We start from the raw sequence: 27113 nt of genomic DNA, 5'->3' as shown, positions 1-27113 counted from the left end.
TACCATACAGTAAACTCAGATGTTTATCACTTACATAGAGGCCGCATTGACACTCTTCTGGCCTCTGTTGAGTAAAGGGGCTGTATGAATACATTTATACACACATAGAGGGTCATTTATCAATGTTGGTGTAGGTAGAAGTTTTTTGTAGGTTTTTTTGGTTGGTCTAAATTTTACCATACTTGTGCAAGGCCCATGATAAATTTTGTTCAAAGTTCTAAATCTCCACACAGTTCTATTTATACACCTGAGCTGCACCTCACAGGAAAAGTGGACACAGGGATATTGTTCTATTGCTTTAAGGTTTGGATTTCATTGATGCATTTTGTCAGTTTTTCTTGCGTTTTTGCTGATGTGTAATTTTTGTACCCTGTGGCAATTTTTTCACTACCTTCAGGGTACCACAGCATTTGTCAGATGCAGAGCGCCCAGCCCACGGAGCGTAAGGAGGTAAGGAGTGATATGTAGCATATACATATACAGGGTGCAGAGCATCACTACTTACCTCTGCCGGCTGTATAGTATACAGGGGGGCATAGTGTACCCATGTATACTATACAGAAGCCCAGCTAGGAAAGTGTCAACCCACTCTGCTGAGCAGTTCTGGGTTAAGTCTTTGTGCGCTATCCTGTATATACAGCTGTCTACAAATGACTGTATATACAGGATACAGTAGGCACACATCTACAATTGGAGGCTCACAGTTTAGGAACACACTGCAGTATGGGCGCCCTCCCCAGGGCAGAGTGCCAAAAGTGTACTAACTCATTTCAGATACCTGAATGCAGAGGACTACATCAGAGGTAATGCAGCATGTTCATAAACAGGGAGCCTCCAATTGTTGCTAAACTACAACTCCCATCATGGGGGGCTGTAGTTAAGCAACAACTGGAGTCTCCCTGTTTGGGAACACACTGCTAGAAAGGCTCTGTCCCCATTATGCAAACTGCAGAGTCTGTCCGGCGGGGAGCGCAGTGCAGAGCTTATACAGTTAATAAATGCGGATAGGAGAATGACCTGCTGCGATCTGCCCTTCAGCCCCTGGACTATAACTCCCATCTTGGACAGAGTCTATCCATGATGGGAGTAGTAGTCCTAATTTTTCCAAAAGAGTCCTGCAGCCGGGGGATGTGCAAGTGCCATCCCTCAGAGCTGCGGTACTGCAACTACTCTTGCAAATCCCCCAGCTATGGGACTCTTTTGGGACAATTAGGACTACTACTCACATCATGGACAGACTGAAGAGCAGATCGCAGCAGGTCATTCTCCAGGGACCCACTGCGATCTGCATTTATTAACTGTACAAGCTGGCGGCACATGTGGCTCCACTGCGCTCCCCGCCGGTTCCTGTATACAGCTGTCACATTTCATAATCCTCGCCACAAGGAGACGGGAGCTCTGATTGGTGAATAGCTTTTCACCAATCAGAGCTCCAGTCTCCCGGCGGCGGGGATTATGAGTTGTAACAGCGTATTCAGGGAGCCGGCGGGGAGAGCAGTGGAGCCGCATGTGCTGCCAGCATGCCAGCATGTTAACTTAATATATATGCGGATGGCAGCGGGTCTCTCGAGAATGACCCAGTGCGATCTGACCCTCAGCCCTTGGACTACAACTCCCATCATGGACAGAGTCTGTCTATGATGGGAGTAGTAGTCCTAACTGTCCCAAAATAGTTTCGCAGTCGGGGGATCGGAAAAAAAAAACACACACACACACACAAAAGATGCAAAATAACTCAATGCACAAAAATTTTCACATATAGAAAAGAAAAAGCTTCCACAACTAATGATAAATTCCCCCCATACTGTATACATGCATATCGTCCATAGGTACTGCATATGCACTGTGGAAAGGTTCTAGATTTGTAAAAAAGGAAGTCCTAAAGACAAAATGGAGAGATAATCTAGCAACGATGTGATAACTGACAAATAATTCTAATGGAACGGGATATTTATTTAAAAAAAAAATCTTAGATTTGTTTGGAACACAATTACATACCTTTTATAGAACTGTATACCTTGATTCATTACCTGCATGCATAACTTCATACATTATTACAGCCAGGTAGGTAGGTAGGAACCCCTTGTAGGAAAGTGACACATACCACTGGACATTGCTGGCAGTAAATAAAAAAAAATTTGAACAACATTTTTTCACCGGAGTGTCGCGGCACTCCTAGCGGGGTCTTATTGCACCATGAGGTCCACATAACTCCGGTTGGGAATCACTGCCATATACCAAGGCATGTTAGCGCTTTCTCAATACATTAGAGTAACATGCTAAAAGTCCATATTCACATTAGTCAAAAGATGGCCAAGCTGCCTACTGACTCTTCCACGACAGATGATGTCAGGAAAAAGAAGAAATCTGGGAGCTGTTTATCCCTTATTTCTCCTTCGAGAACACATGAAAGTTTGACCAAGTTAACGTTCATATGTATGTGGGGAATGGGGGAGATAGCTGCCAGCTAAACGTTACACTTTTACAAAGTGTAATTGTTTCTAGAAGGTTATATAAAATTAATAAAATCAGGGTTTAAAAAAGAATTTATAATTATTTAGGAGGGTGACATATGTATAGTAAGTAATATATAATATATTCTTTCCTGCCAGATATACTGTATCCGTCAACAAGAAAACAGCAGCAGTCTGACAGGTGCTTCAGTGTACCACATGTAACTTTAAAGGAAACTGTCGTCTTTATTTAGTGCTAAGAGCTGTAGACCGCATTATATAACTGTTAGGGTATAAAAGCAAGCTGTACCTTCTTCTGGAGCTGATGGTAGGTGCCAAACTAACAAAATCTCCTTTTAGTTTCTTAGGTACATGTCAATGAGACTTGCTCAAGATCGTCCACACCTCCCAGATCCGTGCTACAAGACCTGCTTCGACTGACATACAAAGCCCTGTACATTAATCATGGAGGGTCTAGAAGGTGGAGGAAAGCAAGGAGGCATGCCCAGCTGTGGCACTTAAGCGGCTTGACTGTGCCTCCTTGACACTTTGCTGAGAAATATAAAGGTAATTTTGTAGGTTTGCCAACCACCCTCAGCTCCTAGAATGGTAAAATTTGCTTTTATACCCTAACAGCTATCTTGTGTCTATAACTCTTAGCTGTATACAGCTGACATAGTCCCTTCAGAGAGATAAATCCATCAGTCTAGGTAAGACACTTACGGCAGCAGTGTAAAAATGGTTGTTTCTTCCCTTTAGTCTCTAGGAGGCATAACATTAAATCACTGGGCATCAATACAATATCTGTATCTACTAGCCTATTATATGCTATTTATAAGACCGGGGTCCTCTCATGTAGCAGGCACCAATGGCTAGAGTGAGTGCTACCTCTGCACCTCTTATATCTCTGTCCCTGGGAATACAGCCATACCCCAATTCTAAGTATTCATAACTACTGGCTCCACAGGCAAAGGGAAGACTTAATATTTTGTGGCAGGTAGAATCTGAAAGAACCTACAAAGTTTGAAATAGTCAAAAGTATACTGTAATGTGACCTAGTGAGAATACTTTGCTATATTGTATTTCATAGACTGGAAAAAGTATGCATTAAATATGCAGCAAATAACCTTTTAAATCACACAAATCTCTAAGGCCATTCATATATTTCATCCCTCTGGATTTCCCATACAGTATTTTTTTGCCTTTATATAATGTAGGCTCCAAATCACAGTGTACTCTTAATATTTGCTTAACAAAAGTCTTTTATTCCTGCAAAAGCAACTTATATTAAAATAAAAATTTACATTATAAAGGTTATTTCTAACAGTACTAGACTGCCAAATACATAGTATTCACTCTAAACTATATCGAGAGGCTAATACCCTGCTGCCTTAGGGTATGTTCACAAGCGACTGAAATGCGGCAGATTTTCACTTCCTAATTTAAGTAAATTGGGGAAATTAAATCTGCTGCAAATCCGCAACAAACCTGCAGCATCTTTAGTTCCGTGTCAACATACCTTTACTATATGGCAGTCAGAAAAGTAATTTGACAAAAAGAAAATACTGTATGTCAGACTGGAGGTTTTTTAAGGCAAATAGTTGGTGTATAACAAAGGAAAACACAACATGCTATTTATATGTTTACTAGCAGAGAACTCTGTGTTGCCCGGTCATCCTATCTAAACCTTGTGGGAAAGAAAAAGCAACAATGACGCTCTTGTCCTTGTATCCCAACCTCATGTTCCTACTTCATATCTCGTCTTCATATCCCAACCTCATATCTCATAATTTCCCAAAATCATATCTTGACCCCACATCCCGTCCTCATATACTGACCTAATGTAGCAACATCATATGCTGTCCTTATATCCAGTCCTCAGGTGTGGTTTGTGTGAGAGGGCATGGCTTGCAAGCTATACTGACACCAGGAGATGCGGATGCTTGTGGAGTAAGGTGGGGCCAAGCTGTGATAAAGAGATTGTGGTTGAAGGACCTGTCATGTGGGTGTATCAGACGAAAGCGGCTAATCGGAGGGGTGTGGCTTGCGGGAGGGGCGTGGTTTGCAAGCTGGACCGATACATTCACCAGGAGATTTAGAGCTTGTTGAGTAAAGTATCGGAAATCCCAAAAACTTGCACGGTACCTTAGACAAGGACTCCGACCCTTGCAAATTGGGGTGGTTTATGATTAAAGGGTTACTCCACTGGAAAGCATTTTCTTTTAAATCAACTGGTGCCAGAAAGGTAAACAGATTTGTAAATTACCTCTATTACAAAATCCCAATCCTTCAGTACTTATCAGCTGATGTATGCTCCACAGGCAGTTCTTTTCATTTTGAATTTCCTTTCTGCCTGACCACAATGCTCTCTGCTGTCTATGTCAGGAACTGTCTAGAGCAAGAGAGGTTTGCTATGGGGATTTGCTCCTACTCTGGACAGTTCCTAAAATTGACAGAGGTGTCAGCAAAGAGCACTTGTGGTCAGGCAGAAAGGAAATTCAAAAAGAAAATAACTTCCTGTGTATTATAAGTACTGGCAGGATTGTTTTTTTTAATAGTACCCCTTCAATTTAACTATCTTATATTTTTCAGTTGGCATGAAAATAACATTAAAATATATGCAGCTATTTGGAAGTGATGCTGAATAACACACGCATTTTGCAGAGTGCAAAATGGCCTTATGAAGCTCCATCATACCAGGAGTGGTAATCTCTCCCTGAGATAAATACTCATCCCCTATATATATATGTGTGTGTGTGTGTGTGTGTGTGTGTGTGCGTGTGTGTGTCGTTAAATTCTTTTTCTGGGGTAATATATTTCTATCTTAAAGTCATGTATAGGATAAACAGCAGGGTGCTATGTGGGCAGTTCAAGCATGTGAAGGTTTAATGCTGCTTGAAGTCTAGAAATGTCTGAGGCACTACGATATATATAGGATAAAAATGATCATGTAAATGGATGACTTCCAATTTTTATGGCATTAGATAGGAAAGTGTTGGTTGCTAAATTCTTAAATTCTGAAGTAAGACAGCTAAAAGAAAATAGCTTATAGTAATTGCACATGATAACATAGTTACACGATAAGGTTGAAAATGTAACCTCTTTATTTTTTATATTTAGAGACTTTGTAAATTCTATTAAACCTTTTGTGTCATGCCTCCCTAAGAATTCCACTTCTAGTAATATTTTACGTGTTCTGGGATAAATCTCATGTTATGATCTCTTTGTTTGCCAAAAAAAAAATGTCAGTTGCCCCATATTAAGGGAGGGGGGTGGGGGGGGGGTTCCTTTCTGACACAAAGTTTTGCCATCAAATAAGGATCCTAGGATCAACATCCCATGTTTGATGCATCAACTGTCACAACATCCTGTGCTAGAGCATACATAGACTCACTGCTCTTACAGTAAATAATCTCTGTCTATTATGATGGTGAAACCTTCTGTCTTCTTTAGTTAAGGCCCCATACACATTAGAGAAAAGTTAGCCAAACATCTGTTAGCCCCACTCCGACTTTCCCTAGACAGATATCATGCATGCTGAATTTCAAAGCCCATGCCTTGTACTCTACCTGGAGATATATTACCACCAGAAGAGGCAGGCTGAGTCTTACTTCCCTCTTAAATTTTAAAACAAATGTCTGTGTGATGACTGCTTCTGTCAGAACCCGTAGGGCTAATGCTCTCTAGCACTGTTGTTTATCCTGGTTGCTGGGACTACGCCTCTGTGCTGCTTGGTGTGGTTCATGTTGCTCAGCCTATTAGGATGCTCCTGCTAGCATCACAGTGATGTATAAGGAATTTTCATTCATGCCTAGCCTGTGAAAGTTCTTGTAACTGAAGCTAGCACTCTCTGTAATGTTATTGTCTTAACTGGTTCTCTGATCTTTTGGCTTATCTCTTGACTCCTTTATTGCTCTCTGTTATTGTATTCAGTAACCTCCTGGCTTTGACTCTGCTTGTTTGACTATGCTTTCAGTGTGTGTGTGTTTAGTTTGATTTCTGTTAGTTTTGTGTGCCTCCAGCTATTTCCCGACACCTATTGTATTGTATTTTATTGTTTTGACTTTGAATGTTCCTGCACATATTATAGGAAGGGACCGTCTTCGTTGTTGTGGACCCATTGTTTAGCAAGGGTACGCAAGTAGGCAGGAACAGAGAGCGGGGGCAAGATTAGAGCTGCACTCCATCCCTTCCCAACCTGATAAATGCTCAATTGGTCAAGCAGGCTATGTATATAAGGGAATTGGAAACGTGAACTGTCATAGGTATTAGCATATGGTCAATAGTAAATGGGCATGTTTAGTGGATGCCCTGTTGTCTTTGTTAAAGCTTAGGTATAAAAAGATCATTATTAAAATCTTTATACTGTCCATATACTATATATACTGTCATATATTTTTATTTTTAAATCAGGTGACCTATAAGACGTCTTTTTTTTTTTTTTTAAACAAAATAAACCCAATACCCTAGTCTTGGTACTTTAATCCAGCCATTCTCATAATCCTTTGTTCGCCCTTCTCTGCACCCGCTCCAGTTCAGCCATAACTCTTTTTATATACAGGTACACAAAATTGTACACAATATTGCATGTTGTTACACACTGCGCTCCGGCCGCATGCATCGGCCGTGAGTGCAGTGTCCCCGACCGCCGGGGGGCCAGGATTCGCATCGCGGGACGTGCCCGCATGCGAATCCCGGCCCATCACTCACCTCGTCCCGCTTGTGCAGCTCTCTCACTCTCTCAGCTCTGGCACGCGCGTCCCCATCCCTTTGGGCGCGCATGCCAAAGCTTTGAAATTTAAAGGGCCAGTACGCCCATAATTAGTAAAGGCACCTGACAGCACATTATAAGTTGTTCCACCTCCCACACCCCCTGCCGGATCTTCAGTGCCTATTGCCTGAGAGAAAGCGTTCCCTATTGCCTGTTTTGCCATACCCATGTATCCAGACCTTCCTGCTACGTTTTTTGACTATGAACCTTTGCCACCTGCCTTGACCTTCTGCTACGTTGACTACGCTTTAGCCTCCTCCTTCAGTATATGGCTTTACCCAGTTACCAGTGTGGTTGAGCCGTGTCGAGGGTAGTGACCTGGTTGTTGCCTGCCGCAGCAAGCCCATCCTGCCTTGCGGCGGGCTCTGTTGAAGACCAGCGGCACCTTAGACTCCGCTCCCTGATATGGTCTGAGTCATCAGCCACACAGGTAGAGGAACCACATCCAGTTATTTTACAGTAAGATCCGGCCATGGATCCCACTCGGGTTCCTCTGCCTGACAACACGGAGCTTGCTTCTATTGTGGCGCTTCAGTCACAGCAGTTGGCCCAGCAAGCACAGCAGCTTAACCAGCTATCTGCCATGATGCAGCAGTTGCTATCTGCTCAGCAACAACCGCCACAGCCTCCTCCAGCTCCAGTACAGCCTCCCGCTGCTGCAGTCTCCTCCGGAACCAAACTCCGTTTGTCACTTCCAGAGAAGTTTGAGGGGGATCCCCAGTCTTGTCGTGGTTTTGTGAAGCAGTGCTCCATGCACATTGAACTCATGGCGGACCAGTTCTCCATGGAACGAGCAAAGGTAGCCTTCGTCATCAGTCTCCTATCTGGTAGGGCCTTGGCCTGGGCAACTCCGCTGTGGGATCGCTGTGATGCTATCACTACCAATCTCCAGACATTTCTGATGGAATTTCGCACTGTCTTTGAAAAACCTGCCAGAGCTTCCTCCACTGAGCCGGCTTTGTTGAGTCTTTCCCAGGGCAACTTCACTGTGGGTGAGTATGCCAACCGGTTCCGGACGCTGGCGTCGGAGTAGTCTTGGAATAATGAAGCTCTCTGCGCTACTTTCAAGAGAGGATTATCAAGTCAAATTAAGGATGTCCCCACTGCCAGGGAATTGCCATCTAACCTGAATGAACTTATACAATTGGCATCCCGGATTGATATCCATTGCTCTGAGCGACGAGAGGAACTGCGACAAGAAAGGGAATCTGCATGACCTCAGCGCTTTCCTCGTCTGGCACCAGTTTTCCAGCAACCACTGCAACCTTCTATGTTGCCTCCTGCAGTGGAGGCTATGCAGGAGGATTGGTCTTGCCTTACCCTGCAGGATAGAACTCGCCGACGAACCGAAAATCTATGCCTATACTGCGCCAGTGCAGACCACTTCCTTAAGGATTGTCCTCTGCGTCCACAGCCACAGGAAAACATGCCCACATAGGGTTCGTGGGAGAGGCCTCCCTAGGTGTGAGTTCCACCTCTCCACGCTTAAATCTGATGGTCCAGCTTCTTCTGCCTTCTAAAGAGATCATCTCCGTTCTGGCTTTCCTTGACTCTGGCTCAGTGGGAAACTTTATTGATGCCTCCCTAGCCCATAGGTGTCCCGCCTCTTAAAAGCACTGTATATCTCTACGGTCAATGGAGGAAGACTGGACTGTAAAGTGCTATATCGCACAGAACCATTATCTATGTAAATCGGAAGTCTCCCATAGGGAGAACTTGTCTTTCTACGTTCTCCCACATTGTACTTCTCCTCTATTGCTTGGCCTGCTGTGGTTGATTGGAAAACTGGAGAAGTTCTTCGCTGGGGCCCGTACTGCAACCACCACTGTATACATATATGTGTGACCAAGTTGATATCTTCATCTAGTCCTCTACCAGGTTTACCTTCATTCCTCCAGGACTTTGCTGATGTCTTCAGTGAAAAGCAAGCTGAAGTCTTGCTTCCACATCGTCCTTACGATTGTCCCATTGATTTACTGACTGGCACCACACCTCATAGGGGCCGAATCTACCCGTTGTCAGTTCCTGAAACCCAGGCCATGTCAATTTACATCCAGGAGAATCTTCAGAAGGGGTTCATCAGGAAATCCTCTTCTCCTGCCGGAGCCGGGTACTTCTTCGTGAAAAAAAAATGATGGTCCGTTGCGTCCTTGCATCGACTACCGAAAACTGAATGCCATTTGGACTATGTAATGCTCCAGCAGTCTTCCAGGAGTTTGTGAATGACATTTTTCAGGACCTCCTCTACTCCTGTGCTGTTGTCTATTTGGATGACATTCTCATCTATTCGCCCAATCTCCACACTCATCGTCTCCATCTCAGTCAAGTTTTACAGCGTCTCCGAGACAACCAACTCTATTCAAAACTTGAAAAGTGTACTTTTGAAAAGACCGGTCTACCGTTTCTGGGGTATATTGTTACCAGTCAAGGACTTCAAATGGATCCTAACAAATTATCTGCTGTACTGGAGTGGCCTCAACCTTCTGGTCTGAAAGCAATTCAGCGCTTCCTTGGCTTTGCCAATTATTACCAGCAGTTTACTCCCCACTATTCTACCTTGGTTGCCCCATCGAGTCTCTTACCAAGAAAACTGCTAATTCGAAGGTCTGGATACAAAGGCAGAGGAAGCCTTCAAGCACTTAAAGTCTGCCTTCGCTTCTGCTCCGGTGTTGTCAAGACCGGATCCGGACAAGCCGTTTACTTTGGAGGCGGATGCATCTTCAGTTGGTGCAGGAGCAGTCTTGACACAAAGCTCTTCCAAGGGCAGGACTGTGACTTGCTGATTTTTCTCTAAGACTTTCTCTCCAGCGGAGAGAAATTATACTATAGGAGATCATGAGCTTCTGGCTATTAAATTGGCCTTGGAAGAATGGCAACAACTCTGCATCCAATAACCATCTACACGCATCACAAGAATTTATTCTATCTTCAGTCTGCTCATCCTCTCAACCCTCGAAAGGCTCGCTGGTCCCTATTCTTCTCCAGGTTTAACTTTTTTATTCATTTCCGTCCAGCAGAAAAGAATCTTCAGGCTGACGCTCTATCAAGATCTTCTGAAGTACAAGACCTAGAATCACACCTTCAACATATTGTTCCTCCTGATCGTCTTATTTCTGCAGCACCAGCAAGTATTCAGCATCTGCCCCCTGAGAAGACTTATGTATCTCCTCGTCTGAGACTCCGAATCTTGAAATGGGGTCATTCCTCTCTGTTGGCTGGTCATGCCGGTATCCGTAATTCCTTGCAACTAATATCCCGACAATATTGGTGGCCCACTCGGAAACGGGATGTCATAGACTTTGTTCGTTTCCTGACCTGCCCTGGACTAACATTGCAATGGACTTTTTTACAGACCTTCCTCCTTCCAGCGGCAATACGGTCATCTGGGTAGTTGTGGACTGATTTTCTAAGATTGCTCACTTTGTGCCCTTGCCTAGTTTGCCATTTGCACCTCAACTCGCTAAACAGCTCCTTTCCCATATCTCCTGTCTCCATGGATTACCGAAACATAGTTTCTTATCAGGGAGTCCATTTTGTTTCTAAATTTTGGAGGGCACTCTGCTCACATCTTTAAGTTAAGCTGGATTTCTCCTCTGCCTATCATCCCCAATCTATTGGTCAAGTAGAGAGGGTTAATCAGGTCTTGGGAGGTTACCTTCGCCACTTTGTTTCTGCCCGCCAAGACAACTGGGCCGATCTACTACCCTGGGCAGAGTTTTCGTACAACCATAAGGATACCGAATCCACAGCAACTTCACCCTTCTTTGTAGTCTATGGCCCAGATTTATCAAATAATGTCTATGGTAGAGCTATTTTCCCATGTTTATTTGGGTGGTGGGTTTGACTAGCGTGCATCTTATTTATCAAGAAGGTGCAGCAGAATGATGAATTTTGCGCAGCTCTGCTGTGGGTGGGAAAAGCTCTACCACATACACTTTTTCCAGACACTTGTGAAGGAGAAAAGTAGACATTTTCCCGGGTCCTGAATTTTGCAGATTAGGTGTTTTTACTTACTTTCACAGAGCTGCCTGGACATTTTTACTTGCATTTTAGACACTACAATCAAATTTGATTGCGGTGTCTAAGGGGTTAAAGCCGGGCATCACCATGATCGGTGATGTCTGCCATTAGAAATGGGTCCTGGCGGCAGATAGCCACCAGGACCACCCAGCTGTGACCCACGCTCAGCTCCTGAGCGCGTCATAGAAGGGAAGTGGGACGCTGTTGTCCACTAGAGGTTAAAGGTTGAATTGTGGAATGTAGAAATTATTCTCACACCTACTGGTAGGTGGTGTAGCTTTGCGCCTAAAAAAGTACCTTTGCGCACAAAATAGCGACTTTTCGCAAATGATAAATACGTGACCACTGCATGGTCAAAAAGAAAAAGTTCTACGGGTAGGCAAAAAGAGTAAAACTGTCTATATCAAAAGACACATAAAAGTCTCAAAATATGCTACTTGCGCCTGAACTGTGCCTAAACATAGACAAAAAAAATGCAATGATAAATCTCCCCCTATGGACTTCATCCTCGTCCACCTTTGCCCTTGTCTTCTTCCTCCTGTGTCCCTATGGCTGATGAACTTGTACGGAACTTCTCCATCTGGAAAAAGACTCGTTTCTCCCTTCATTGTTCCATGACCCGTATGAAATTTCAGGCGGACAAGAAAAGGCATCCTCCTCCTCAGTGGCGCACCAAGGGGGGGGGGGGGCGACCCTCCCCGGGTGCCCCTCTCAAGGGGGGTGCCAGGGACAGACTGACCCGCCGCCGCTGCTGAGGTCCGGGACGCTCGTCCCAGATCCCCAGCAGACAGTGCAACATTCTCCTGTATGCACAATACACGCACATACAGGAGAAGGCTTCCCCTCTGTGTGAGCCGCATCTGCAGCTTACACAGAGGAGACGTGACCTCCGCCCCCACGCAGCACAGGCTCCGGTGACATCACTCATCAGCGCCTGTACTGTAGAGGGCAGAAGACGCGGGCCCTGCAGCTGAGGAGATCGCTGTGTGGGATATCAGGTGAGCATCCTTTTTTTATTTATTTTTTAACCCTGCCTATACCTATAGGGAAGGGGGGGGTGCTCTGCATATACTTATAGGGAAGGGGGGGAGAGGGGGGGTGCTTTGCATATACTTATAGGGAAGGGGGGAGAGGGGGGTGCTCTACATATATCTATAGGGAAGGGGGAGAGGGGGGGTGCTCTGCATATACCTATAGGGAAGGGGGGTGCTCTGCATATACCTATAGGGAAGGGGGGGAGAGGGGGGTGCTCTGCATATACCTATACGGAAGTTGGGAGAGGGGGTGCTCTGCATATACCTATAGGGAAGGGGGAGAGGGGGGTGTTCTGCATATACCTATAGGGAAGGGGGAGAGGGGGGTGCTCTGCATATACCTATAGGGAAGGGGGAGAGGGGGGGTGCTCTGCATATACCTATAGGGAAGGGGGAGAGGGGGGTGCTCTGCATATACCTATAGGGAAGGGGGAGAGGGGGGGTGCTCTGCATATACCTATAGGGAAGGGAGAGGGTGGGGTGCTCTGCATATACCTGTGGCGGAGAGGGGGGTGCTCTGGATATACCTATAGGGAAGGGGGGAGAGGGGGGTGCTCTGCATATACCTATAGAGAAGGGGAGAGAGGGGGGTGCTCTGCATATACCTATAGGAAAGGGGGGGAGAGGGGGGGTGCTCTTCATATACCTATGGGGAAGGGAGGGAGAGGGGGGTGCTCTGCATATACCTATGGGAAAGGGAGGGAGGGGGGGTGTAGCTCTGCATATACCTATGGGAAAGAGGGTGGGGTGTAGCTCTGCATATACCTATGGGAAAGAGGGTGGGGTGTAGCTCTGCATATACCTATGGGAAAGAGGGGGGGGTGTAGCTCTGAATATACCTATGGGGAAGGGGGGATGTAGCTCCATATATACATATGGGAAATAGGGGGGTAACCCTGCATATACCTATGGGAAAGAGGGGGGGGGGGGTTTAGCTCTGCATATACCTATGGGAAAGATGGGGGGGAGTGTAACTCCGCATATACCTATGGGAAAGAAGGGGGGTAGCTCTGCATATACCTATGGGAAAGAGGGGGTGGGGGTGTAGCTCTGCATATACCTATGGGAAAGAGGGGGGTTTAACTCTGCATATACCTATGGGAAAGAGGGGGGTGTAGCGTAGCTCTGCATATACCTATGGGAAAGAGAGGGGGGTGTAACTCTGCATATACCTATGGGAAAGATGGGAGGGGTGTAACTCTGCATATACCTATGGGAAAGAGGGGGTTACCTGGCTACCTACCTACCTGCCCTTTTACTGTGCAGGACACCAAGGAGGGCATTATTACAGTTTGTGGGCCTATAGATGGAAAGATTGTGTAGTGGAGGGCACTGAATATATGCAGAGTCTGACATGTTTTTCCTGCAGATGTTAAGAGATCCACATGGCGGTCTTATCCGGACGGAGAAGAAAAGGAAAGAGGACGCCGCTGATCAGAAAAGACGTAATTGTGAGTCCCAAAATGTAACTGTAATCACTTATATGGTATACACATCCTGTGTACAGCTGATATCTACCACCATATGGTCCTGTATATAATCACTTATATTGTATACAGATTCTTTATAGTATACTGGTCTGTGTATAGTGGTTTTATTCAGTACAGTATGGCGGTATTATCAAGTTATTGTGTGGTGGTATATATTTACTCCTTGTATACCAGTATTATTGGCCATGGAAATTTACCTACGTTAAAGTGTTTCTTACATATATAAATTTTAATTTATTGTGTGTGGGATTTGGGTGGAATGGCAGAAGATTGACGAGCTGCAGAGCCCAGCAGGGGCCCTTGCCTTTTTTTTTGGTCCGGGGGCCCCAGTGTTGTCAGTCTGCCCCTGGGGGGAGGGGAGGGAGTGGGGGTAATTAAGGGGGGTGCGTGTGTGTGTGTGTGTGGGGGGGGGGCAAACAAAGGGTCCACCCCGGGTGCCAAATGCTCTAGGTAAGCCCCTGCTCCTCCTGAATACTCACCCGAGGACAAAGTGTGGTTATCATCTAAATACATTCACCTCAAAGTACCCTGTTATAAACTGGGTCCACGCTATTTAGGTCCTTACAAAGCCAAGAAACACCTAAATACAGTGGCTTATTCTCTTCATCTCCCTTCCTCCCTTCGGATCCCAAATTCTTTTCACGTCTCCCTCTTGAAACCCGTCATCTATAACCGCTTCAAAAAGGACGTTTCTTCTACTCCCATCTGTAGTACCTCGGATGTATATTCGGTCAAAACAATTCTGGACTACAAACTCATTAGAGGAAAACGTTTCTTTCTTGTAGATTGGGAGAGGTTCGGACCAGAGGAGAGGTCTTGGGAACCACAGGATAACATCCTAGATCAGGATCTTCTCAAAAGGTTCATGAGCCGTAAAAAGAGGGGGAGACCAAAGGGGTGGGGTACTGTTACATATTGTGGTCCGGCCGCAAGCACCGGCCATGAGCGCAGTGTCCCCGACCGCCGGCGGGGCCGGGATTCGCATCGTGGGATGCGCCCGCATGCGAATCATGGCCCGTCACTGACCTCGTCCCGCTCCTGTAGCTCTCTCACTTTCTCAGCTTTGGTGCACGGGTCCCCGTCCCTTAGGGTGCGTGCTTGCCAGATCTTTGAAATTTAAAGGGCCAGTACGCCCATAATTAGTAAAAGCACCTGACAGCACATTATAAGTTGTTGCACCTCCCACACCCCCTGCCGGATCTTCAGTGCCTATTGCCTGTAAGAAAGCATTCCATTTTGCCTGTTTTGCCATACCCATGTATCCAGACTTCCTGCTACGTTTTTTGACTATGAACCTGCCTTGACCTTCTGCTACGTTGACTACGCTACAGCCACTTCCTTCAGTATCTCGCCTTGCCCAGTTACCTCTGTGGTCGATCTGTGTCGGGGGTAGCGACCTGGGTGTCGCCTGCCGCAGCAAGCCGATCCTGCCTTGCGGCGGGCTCTGGTGAAGACTAGCAGCACCTTCGACTCCGCTCCCCGATATGGTCCGAGTCATCAGCCACACAGGTAGAGGATCCACATCCAGTTCCATTACACATGTTTGGTCTGACCAGTGATTTATAAAGAAGCAAAACTATGTTCTTGTCACAAGTCTCTATGCCTCTTTCAGTACATTCCAAAAATACATGTGGCTAAGCAGCCGCTGTCTGGCACAGGTCAATAAAGTTAAGGTTTCTGTCCACCAATATCCCCAAGTCTTTTAAGTCTTTTAGTGACAATTGTACTAAATGTTCTAATATTTATATTATAATCTTACATTTTGTTTCCTCAATCCAAGTGAATAACCTTATATTTAACCACATTTCACTTCAATTGCCATGTCTGTGCCCAATTCTACAGCTTCCCCAGATCCTTCTGTAATATTATGTTATCCTCCTCTGTGGTGATCACCTTACCCAGTCTAGTTTAATCTGCAAATATTGAAATTCTACTCTGTAATCACTCTACAAGGTTAATAATAAACATAAAAATTAAGATGGCTCATACTGACCCCTTTGTTACTTCACTGGTAACTGTGACCCAGACTGAGGATGACCATTACTAGCCATATTCTGTTTTCAGTGAGCTATTTATGGAGCTATGAATTCCCCCACTAAAGCATTACAAAGGGAAAAAAGTAATAATGAAAATCCAAAGCTTATATGGAAAGTTATATGTATTTTTCTGATACCTCGAGACTGGGCAACCATATCCATTAGGATCTACCTGTAAGTTGCTGTGCATTTGCAGTGAGGCATCTTACACTGAAAAATTGGTATAGTAAAAAGGTATAATACAAAGTATTGTTTGTGTACGTGTAGATGGCTCCATCCTCCATTTCCATACTTTCCATGAGCAAAAAACACATTGACCAGTCGTTATTTTTTTTAAGACTAATTAAAAGTTCTATTTTTTTTTTTTGTTCATTTAAGAAACATTTTTAATCTAGTAAACAGAAAATTAAGATTCCACAAACCTGTGTGCAGATACAGTTCCTTTTTTGGTAAAGTTTAGACTCAGTTGACTAGATAAGTCATGTTATGTATCGGTAATTTTTATTTACTAAGCACTTTGTCCCAAGATTTCTCACCAAGACTCCATAAGCTCTTTATGCTGAGTTGAAGAATGTTGAACGATGAACAAATTCAGCAATGAAAGGGTCCCTGAACTCTTGTGTTTGATTGCCGTGTTATATCGCTGGCAGGAATGAATCTAAAATTCTGTGACTTATTACTTTCCCAAAGAATGAAGCCAGCTGAGATTAACATCCAAAGGAGCATAGTCCACCACTGTGTTTACTCTAAATGCTCTCCAGACAGAGCTACCCGTAGTTATTTTGTGCCCCATGGCTATAAAAGAATGCTGAGCTGTAGTGTATTATTAAGCAATGGTGAATCCTATCTAAACTAACCAGTGTGAAACAGACTTCATTCTTAAGCTGTCAATCCCTTTCAGGCCGTGCCATGGAATCAAGGGACCAGCCAATAACAGAGGAATCTGCACATGTCAAGTGTATGTTCTTCATGCACTTAAATATTCTCAGGGAACCTAGCGAGGCAGACAAGGGTGAATGGCGGCCCAGTCTATAGTCCAGACAAGTAGTTTCTAAACAGCTACTTGAACTGAAACTGTAATTGGATAAAATAAGAATTGGCCTTTGGAGATCTTAACTTTTTGTTATTAAACAAAGACATCTGTGAGTCAGCGGTTACGCTATGCCTGTTCACAGAGCCAGAGAAGGAATACTCATGTAAGGCCATGACATTCCCTTTGTTTTCGAGAAACACTCGTGTCTTGACCGTGAAGTTCTTAGCCTTTGTCCTGCAGCTAAAAATTTTACAAAACAAAAGGTAGAAATATGACAAATATTTTGTATATATACATTCTGGACAATAGACAGCTAAAAAGATCTCAGGTATAAAAGGGTAACATTAATTCTGATGCACATAAAAAACTGCCCCAACGTGTCATCTCGGTGGGCCCTGGCTGCTTCTCCCAACCTCACCATTCTTAATAGATTTCTTCCTATACCCAAACAGGTGGAAATCTATCGATCCCACCAGGCAAGTCAGGTAGAAGCTACCAGGGATTTCCTCGATGACTATTTGTTCAGGCAGCATGAAAGTAATGATTGTTTTCTTTTAACAATATATTAACTGGAAGATAAATCCCCTTCATCTCCTTGATGTACACTATAAAAATCATGGTTTATAGCATACCAGAGTACAGAATTATATGTAAATGCTGCAAATTTAAAAAACAGCCTAAAGATTTGGCTACATGTTGACCTATTAAAGGGGTACTCAGGTGGGGAAAAAAATTCAAATCAACTGGTACCAGCTGCTGTATACTTCAGAGAAAGTTGTATAATTCTTTCCAGTCTGACCACAGTGCTCTCTGCTGCCACCTCTGTCCGTGTCAGGAACTGTCCAGAGTAAAAGCAAATTCTCATAGTAAACCTCTCCTCCTCTGGACAGTTCATGACACAGACAGAGGTGCCAGCAGAGAGCATTGTGATCAGACTGGAAAGAGCTACGCAACTTTCTCTGTAGTGTTCAGCATTTGATAAGTACTGGAAGGATTAAGATTTTTAAATATAAGCAATTTACAATTCTGTTTAACTTTCTGGCTCCAGTTGATTTAAAAACATTTTTTTCCACCAGAGTATGCCTTTAACTGCACATTTTCTCTTGGAACATGTTGGTAATTAACCTGTCCATATATCTGATTCCCATAAGCAGATTTCTACCTAAAGATAATTGTTTTACGCTAGGGCACTTGGGGATGAAAATGGAAGATGTCAGGCACTCATGGAATGCATTATTTAGAGAATTATGTGGTATGGCATTAGAATTAATGTTTGTGATGGATTTGGGATTCTTTATTTTAAGTTCGTTAGGTAAGGAATGCGTTAAGCTCAGCATTGGTTTCCAAAAAGTCTACAGACAACACAGCTGTTGTAGAAACAGAGTTATAACCACTTAAGTAATGCAGACAGACAATGAATACTACACCACAAAGCTGAACAGAGAGCAGTAGATAAAATAAACCTAAATAGAACAACAACCTCCTGCTAGGCCGGAACACAGGAAAGAGAAATCCAGTGAAAGGCTTTCAGATCAGCCAATAAACTAATTAAACTCATGGAAAGCCGAGCAAGTAAGTGATAGAGAGCTAGCAACCGCATGTAAAGGACTGTAATTGGGAAAATAAATTAGCAGTTACTTTAACCTGCTGCCTACCTAGAATGAACTCCGTTTAAGAACAAAACACTTAATAGAGATGTTTTGAATGCCAATTTTAGATCAGAAAGTCACCTTCTTTTTCTTCTGAATTAATGAAAACAATTTGTCTTTGTTACACAGAATCTTCTCAAAATTAATGGCACTAATAAGTAATGCTTCAGTGCTGTACGCTCGCTGTCCAAATCCCCATTCTCTTACTTGACATGGGGTGTTATGGTTTATAGGCGCTACCATCAAAGAATGTATGGGTTGATGCAGGTTAACACAGGATGATGCATGCGCTTGTCCCTGTGTACACTGAATAACACATTGTTTGAATACGGCAATGTACAATAATAAAATGTAACTTATAAAATCCACAATGATTCCATTCAACAAGGATCTATTTACCTTAGCATTATGGCTTCTGCTTATAATGGAGCCAAGACTGTTCAATGAAAAAGTTTTCTGATGGCTCCGAAGAAATCCAAACAATAGTGTCTGGAAGGCTTGCCTGTAACCCCATAGTGCAAATGTTAACAGAGCCTTAAAAGGGTAGTCAATGGGAACAGAGCTTTTTAGGCACTTATCCCTTATATATGGATAGGGGATAAGTGTCTGATAGTGGGGGGTCCAACTGCTGGGGTGCCCGCAATCTCCTGTACAGGGCCTGTCCTATTTACCCATCCTCATTGCAGTGCAGCCCCCTACCTTCTTGGACAAAGCAAAAGATGGCCCACTTAGCCAATCACCAGCTGAGGTGGGACATCAAGGTGGCCGGTGATTAGCTGAGTGGGCCATCACTTTTCATCCAGGAAGCAGGGGGGGCCACTCTGCTCCAAGGATGAGTAAGTACAACCTGCCCCATACAGAAGATTGCGGGGCATCTGACTGCTGGCTCAGACACTTATCCCCTATACAGTAGGAAATAAAAGTTCAACTTCCTGGACTTTAACACTAGGAATATTAAAGTTTGGCCCTACACATTAGATTAACCAAACTTGCCAATTGCAGTTGGATGACCAGCTAATGTGTATCAAAACCTTCAGACTTTTCCATGACGGAAGTTGACAGATGGGAGAATAGTCAACATGCCAAATCCCTTTATTTTGGGGGGAAATAAGCCCCCATCAGAGGCACACTGGTTGAGAAAGACGGCTGTACAGAGACTTATTTTTTTAGATTTCCTCTGTGTCAGTATTGCTGGCACAGGAATCGTTAAAACCGTGTTCCACAAAACAATTTGCTACACAAAAAAGTATTTTCCAGATTATGTATTTTATAAAATAAGTCAAAGCTGACATTGTATGAAATCACATAATAGCTTCCAGTTAAGAAACGCAGCTGCTGTTGCTTAGTGTATATATACATTGTCAGTAGTTGCTATAAGTAAAATCAAAGCTAGCTATATATATATATATATTTGACTGGTACAGATGGCTGTCTGGGGCTCTATTAGTCCGATTCTCACTGCTTCATTTCTTCATTTAGGTCCAGATTTACGGTGACAGATCCTACAAGCATAAGTCCAATAGCCATATCACTTTGTTTTACACTAAACACTCTTCCGCTTTTCTGACATAGCTGTAAGGCTATGTTCACACTGTACCATATGGCATGTTAACACTACATGCTGAACTCAAGTTATGCTGTGCAACCTAAATAGAGTAGAATAGGAAACTGCACGAATAACTAGCCTTCATCTCTATATGAAAGATAAACAATGCTCAGTATACTGTGCTATTCTGCTTTGGTAAAATGCTTGAAGACAATGATAACTGTTTATTTCAGCCTAGGAGGGAAGCTTGTGGCACAGCAGGGCATGGACTGACCATTCAGGCCTCAAAGTAGTGCCGGAGGGCACATGACCAGAAGAGGCCCACAACCTCTTGTTCAGTTTGAGCATGCCTTTATGTTTAATGCTGGAACAACAAATCCATTGATCCTGTTAGTTCACAGCATATGGGGCATGAACTGTATTAGAAATAAGAGACCCCATGAAATATTTCTATAATTGGGAATAGTGTTAAAGACAGTGGTGTAGAGAGGTATAGTATGGTGCATGGAATACATTTTATGGTCATGTGTGTGAGGCCAAAGTGTTTGATCTGCCATTACACATATCGATATCTTGTGTATATAACTATATGATCAGGGCAAATACATGTAATGAATACAGAACAATACAATAAAACAGTGTATAGAGATAGTAAAGAACTACATGTTATTAAAAGAAAGTTATCACCTGTATTTTGCTTTACAGCAGCCACAAGATCCATAGAAAACTGTTGTCTGTTGATAATTTATTGACTTCTTTGTGAGAGTGTTGTGGGCATGCTTTGTGACCTGTGCCGAGGTCAGTGGGAGTGGAGAGGGGCTGTGACAATCAGCTATTGTAAACAGTGGGTCCTGTGTTATGTATACACTGGTGTCATATTTAACTATAATCCTACATGTAATGGAGACTGCTGAAAAGGGATCTTTACACAACAGGAACAGTCAGCCTATTGTCAGGCTCAATAGCCAGAATGAAAACAGAAAGATTTCTGGATTATTCATAATATACACACGAGACATTGGATTGGCATCTGTCTGCCCTGTCGACCTTGACTGGCAGATCTTTCCCTATACCCAAAATGGAGATGTGGTGAGCCACGGGGTGTGAGGTGAGGTGAGGTGTAAGGGGCAGATGGCATTGCCCAGGGGTAGATGGTAATAACCTCTTCGTGTTCGTGATGCCAGGGCATGGTAACCACCTGAAGGTAGCACCACTAATCCTAGGTTAGGCTGGGCAAATAATTGTCCAAGGCCAGGTAAAAGGGGAACTCCGGTGGAAAACTTTTTTATTTTTTAATGAACTGATGCCAGAAAGTTAAACAGATTTGTAAATTACTTCTATTAAAAAATCTTTACCCTTACCAGTACTTTTTAGCAGCTGTATGCTACAGAGGAAATCCTTTTCTTTTTGAATTTCTTTTTTGTACTTGGACATCACAGAGAGATCTATCAATCAAAGTTTATATGGTGAGGAGAAACCACAGGAAACCACCCTGATGGCTTGGGGTTCAGGCAGTATTAAAGTGATGACTGGTTCCTGCTAGCATTAAAGGGGTATTCCAGCTTTATACATCTTTTCTCTTACCCAAAGGAGCACTACATCCGAGATGAGGTCGCAATGTCACGGCCACATCCCCGAGTGACGTCACGCCATGCCCCCTCCATTCATGTCTATTGGAGGGGGCATGATGGTCATCACGCCCCCTCCCACAGACAAATGGAGGGAGCGTGGTGTGACAGCACTAGGGGGCATGGCCGTTACGTCACATCCCTGTCTCGGAGGCAGGCCCGGCACAGAATGCCGGGGGCTGCACTGAGTTCTGGAGTTCTGCACTGAGTTCTTTGGATAGGGGATAAGGTGTATAAAGCCGGAATACCCCTTTAAACCTTGGTTTAAACAATAGGGTTTTCTGACACATTTCCTTTAGGGATATGCTAGTTTACAGTAATCCCAGCAAGTGAGAACATTCAATGTGATCACAGTCCAATCTACAATGTATAATGAGCGATTTACCCTCAGTCTGTTACTGTTTCTTAACATTATGTTTTCCATTCTATGATTATTGCATTTGGTTATAGCTCTGTGTTTGTCTTTAGAGCCTATATAGAAATAATTAGTACATTCCTGTAGCTAGTTAGTATAACTATGTTTATTCTAATTAGTGTTCATTAATATTCATGAAATAGCAGTTTAGAGGCCGTCCCTCCTACTGTATCTATTGCATATGGCGGTATTCCGTAACCAGTGGCACTCCAAAACTATGATAGGCATGCTGGGGGTTGTAGTCTAATAACAGCTGGAGGGTCACAGTTTTTAAAACACTGGCCTATAGCATGTACAAAGTAGCATCCGGAAATTTAGGTGTATATGTACCAGCTATGTCTGCTGTCACTCAAGATATAAAGTCCTCTGCATAAAAAGAATACTTGTATTATCTTACAGACCACATCCCATCATCATCAGGTGGTAATTCTGTGGCTCCAGAGTGAAGCAATCATTTCTATTGTAGCTTTGATTACAGAAGTGTATATGTGTTTAGCTCGCTCTGTCAATGCTACTTACAACCTGATGTCACTATTTGCTAAGTTACAATAGTGCCTACTCATGTTCATGTATCATATCCATGTACTATAGCCTTAATACAGTGGCAGCTTAAAGCTTCACGGCCCATTGGTTTTATTTTCTGTCATTTTTTTTTTGCAGTAGTCACACGATTTTGTCGAAACTTGCAAGTACTGCCACAAAGACCCAGCTTTTTTAAAAGTAGTCTGCATAAAGGCCAAACGTGCCAAATAGCTTTTAACACAAACAAAGTAATGCCTGTCAGTAGGTTCCTAATAAATGTATTTTAACATTAACATCCTATTACCAGTACATATTTGCTAAGTGTTTCCATGTAGGTAGATGTTTAACATGTACATTCTAGTTTGCCAAGTAACCACTTGTACACAAATGCTCTTAGGCTGGGATTCCGCACAACTTTTTAGTGGCACCACAAAAAAAAACAACCCCTCATTTTGCACTTTTTTTTAAATTTATTTTTTTACTAATAGCGGGTGATAGTGTTGGCGTTTTTTTCTGTGCATTTTTCTCATTGCAAGTCATGTGATTAATTTATCATGTAACTCAAGGATTTCTATTGACATTTTTTTTGTATGTGTGTGTGGGGGGGGGGGGATAGGAGTCTTATCTTCAGCATGCAGTCATTGTGGAAAAATGGCATTGAGCCTAGAAACGGCATAAAACGGTGAAAAATGACAAAATGAAAAATGTCATATTAACTCCAAACTAAGGGCAAGTTTCATATTACCACTATGCTCCATCCCGTTAAGGGCTCTTTTTTCGCGCTTAATAAACCTTGAACAGGTTGGAACACAACAGGCACCATCGGGTCCTGATGGATCCCATTGTCTTTGCATGGGGTTTGTCGGGTGTCTGTTATTTTGAAGGATTAGCTGAGAAAAATACCAGACATGCAGAAATGTCTTTTTTCTGCTCTACTCCTATTATTTTGTAATGGAACTCCCTAAACTTTGGCTTAAAAAAAACCCCGCAATGCATATATATTTCAGTTAGACCATGTTTAATTTATAGGAATGTAGCTGATACACAAATAAAACTTTAAAAGGCTACATAGCTGCCCTGTTGGCCTTTATGTACTATGTACTCTACACTATTTGGTGTTTGGATTTCCGGATATTATTTCAGGATCTTAGCTGAAGTATTCCAATAGGCTATACACTAATATCCCTTCGTTTTGGTGAAGAATCCTCTAAACAACCTGATAAAAGTTGTTGTTTGCTTATTAAAGTGTAAGATGTCATATTCTATGTGCAGTGTATTTTTGAGTACTTTTTAGAGAATGCAGAATCGGAGTCTTTGCTAGGGTGCTGGCAAGGAGCAGAAGGTAAGTGAAATGGACTGCTATGACTTGTGCATGTAGATGCCAACAATCTGTTCAAAACCAGTTGCTGTGAAGAGTCCATGTGAGGTGCAAATAGCAGAAAACCCAGCTCTCATCTCTTTTGGCAGGATAACAAATAAAATAATGGTCTTTGCCAGCAGCCATAGGATATGATTTCAGGCTTCCTTCAGCCTCTACTTTATTTGTTAATAATTTCAGCCATGGAATATGTCAGTCTACACATACATGGAACTAAAGTTACTTGATCTAATAATTCTCCAAAACAATGTATTCTTCTTTCCCTACATGTGCATTCATACATAACTACATACCTTTCCTGTACAGTATATGCCATGCCGTGGGTGCAGCTGTCACAAGTCCCTTGCCCACTGATATTCTTGAGCTAACTGGGCAGGTTTATTTCATATACAGATTGTATACTGAACACTCACATCCATACAATTATTTTGAAACACAGGACATAAAGCTGAAAACATTTCACCATTGTAAGAGGGTAAGGATGAGGACCCACCGGACATTCATTTTATTTTTTTTTAACTATTTTTGGTAAGCTCTCATCAGATAATCTAAGAAAATGGGTTCAGAACCATCCATCATTTACACAAGAAGCTAAGTTGGGTTCCATTTAAATAGCTGCCCCATGAAAGTATGTATACAGGAAAAGAAATGACCTTTTTTATACAGACACATCTGAGTGCTAACTCCAAAACACATCATTGGTATATAGAAGAAAGATCCATTTAAAGGGTTATTCTGGCCAAATACATCTTATCCCCTATCCAAAGTATAGGGGATAACATGTCTGATCACAGGGGACCTGCCACTGGGACCCACGCAATCTCCCAATATCGGATTATATGCGGGGCTGCGTCTCCAGTCTCGGAAACCTCTTTGTTTCTGGGACTGGAGATGTGACCTCATGCCCTGCCACACCCCCTCCATTCATGTCTATGGGAGGGGGCATGATGTCACATCTCCAGTCCCGGAAATAAAGAGGTTTCAGAGACTGGAGACGCAGCCCCGCATATAATGCGGGTGCTGCAGGGAGATGGAGGGGGGTCCAAGCAGCGAGCCCCCTGCAATCAGACATCTTATCCCCTCTGTTCTTTGGATAAGATGTATTTGGCTGGAATACCACTTTAATTCTATACCTTTAAGCTTCCTGAAAATTCTTTGGGGATTCCGAACACCCCTGTATACTGCTATGTCACAAGTCAATAAAGTGGCTAACAAAGTGGCTGTCTGAGACCTTTGGGCTTGAACAGATCCATTCAACACAGTACTTAACCTATAAAGGGCGATAGGCATACTTTTTGTATGCTCAAGGTGAGTGGCTAATTTATAAAACCTGTGAAATCCCCCTTATAGACCCCTATACTTTAGGTAACGCACAAGGTGTCATGCTTTGGCCTCTTTTTTTTTCCCCTATAGATTTGCCCATGAAAATATAGCCTAAAGTGTCGCTGTACTTTGAGGAAACTTTTCACAGGTTATATGAAGTTTTGATCTGTGGGGTCTTGGTGCTGAGACTGATCACCAAAACAAAGGGACAAAGCTCTTAGTTTAGGTCACCATCATTTAAAATGTCCCGTCTCTATGAAATGTCTATGACATGTTAAAAGTTTTCTGAAAGTAGTTATAGTGCACTTTAAGCTCAATTTTCACAAGGGCAAGTTATATAATGGAGGTTTTTTTTACGATTACAATGAAGGGTGACACAAACATATATATATATATATATATATATATATATATATATATATATATATATATATATTACACAATCCACCATGATCCACCATGTACAATAGGTGATGATCATAGCTCACTTCCTCTCCCTCCCTGTACAGGTCACAGAGCATGCCTAAAGAAAGCTCACTTTTTTAGCTCCCCCAACACTGTGGTTCCAAAGCCCAGTGAGCCTGAGTAGTGCAGATAAGTATGACTTGCTTTAACTTTCTTGCCCCGCCTGAGCACATTTGCACATAAAAGTAAGTCCCTGGACAACTCCTTCACACAATCTTCAATTAGAAACCAAAAACAGAATAGAAAAAAAATAACCCATTTCAGTATTTGGTTTTGAAAATAAAAAAACTGTAAGTATACTTTCATATTTTAACAGTATTATGGATGTTTCAAGTACAGATTTACTTTTATATTCAGATTCCATCGAGTGCATAGAATCCTGCAGTGAGGTCTAATGGGATTTAATAGGATTTAATATTAGGTGAATTTATTATTTAAGGATATGGTTTCTGGAGACCATTGTGGTTATCATGTACATTTCTTTATAATTACTATTCCTTTTATTTCTGCTTTCATTTGCAGGTTTTGTAGCTGAAGAGATTGCTGACAATAAAGTAGAGGAAAATAACTCCCCTTTGGTGCAAAGATAAAATTGTTACAACCATATTAGCCCAGTTAATAAAAAGGATTTTAGTGAAATTTTCATCTGCTGCAGTGAATCCAGATATTGATGTTTCCCTCAACAATCCACACTTGGATATAATCAGTTATTTTTTCTTCCCAAGATTTATTGTATATAAAATAAAACTGTAAAGTAGACATTAAATATTTACACTACAAAATCGGTACAAATATACCACATGTAAATACAAAAATAATCAATAAGAAATGTATATATGCATCAGAGGAGAGTGAAAAGCCAGACCTGGAAACCATCTACCCTACCAGTAACCTACTAGGGTGCCAGTATAGAGACACAGACACTGCTGTCACGGCAGAGATGGAGGCCCGGTAAATGTGCTTTTGACCTTAGATTGGGCCAAAGGTTCCCTTTCCAACAGCCATGGCATCATATGAGTGGCTTAGGGGCCGCTACTTAACTGTCCTTGAGTGGCCCAGCCAGAGCCTTGACTTAAATCCAATCAAAAATCTTTAAATCTTTAAAGGGGTACTCCACCCCTAGACATGTTATCCCCTAGCATGTCTGATCACGCGGGGGGTCCCATAAACATGAATGGAGGAAGCGTGGCGGTTGTGATTGCCTGTTATTCGGCACAGAACAGAGTTTGCGCCGTGTACCAGCAGACAGCAGGGATTGCCGGGGGTCCTCAGCAACCAGACCCCCGCGATCAGACATGTTATCCCCTATCCTTTGAATGGGGGATAACATGTCTAGCAGCAGAGTACCCC

At 43.0% G+C, this 27113-nt stretch overlaps 1 protein-coding gene and 1 long non-coding RNA gene across 5 annotated transcripts in view; one reads left to right on the top strand and one right to left on the bottom strand.

The window, feature by feature from the left end:
* The window catches only part of PARD3B (par-3 family cell polarity regulator beta), a 1515381-nt gene that overhangs the window by 119781 nt on the left and 1368487 nt on the right, over window positions 1-27113 (bottom strand). The window lies entirely within an intron of this gene.
* LOC130285245 (uncharacterized) lies at window positions 428-26501 on the top strand. The gene is made up of 3 exons (XR_008847306.1): window positions 428-450; window positions 2814-3020; window positions 26286-26501. It is a non-coding gene; the product is annotated as an uncharacterized LOC130285245 (long non-coding RNA).

The sequence above is a fragment of the Hyla sarda genome, chromosome 8 (assembly GCF_029499605.1).
Source record: "Hyla sarda isolate aHylSar1 chromosome 8, aHylSar1.hap1, whole genome shotgun sequence".
Lineage (NCBI taxonomy): Eukaryota > Metazoa > Chordata > Amphibia > Anura > Hylidae > Hyla > Hyla sarda.
Note: the sequence above shows the minus strand (reverse complement) of the source record. Positions and strands in the feature narration are given on the sequence as shown.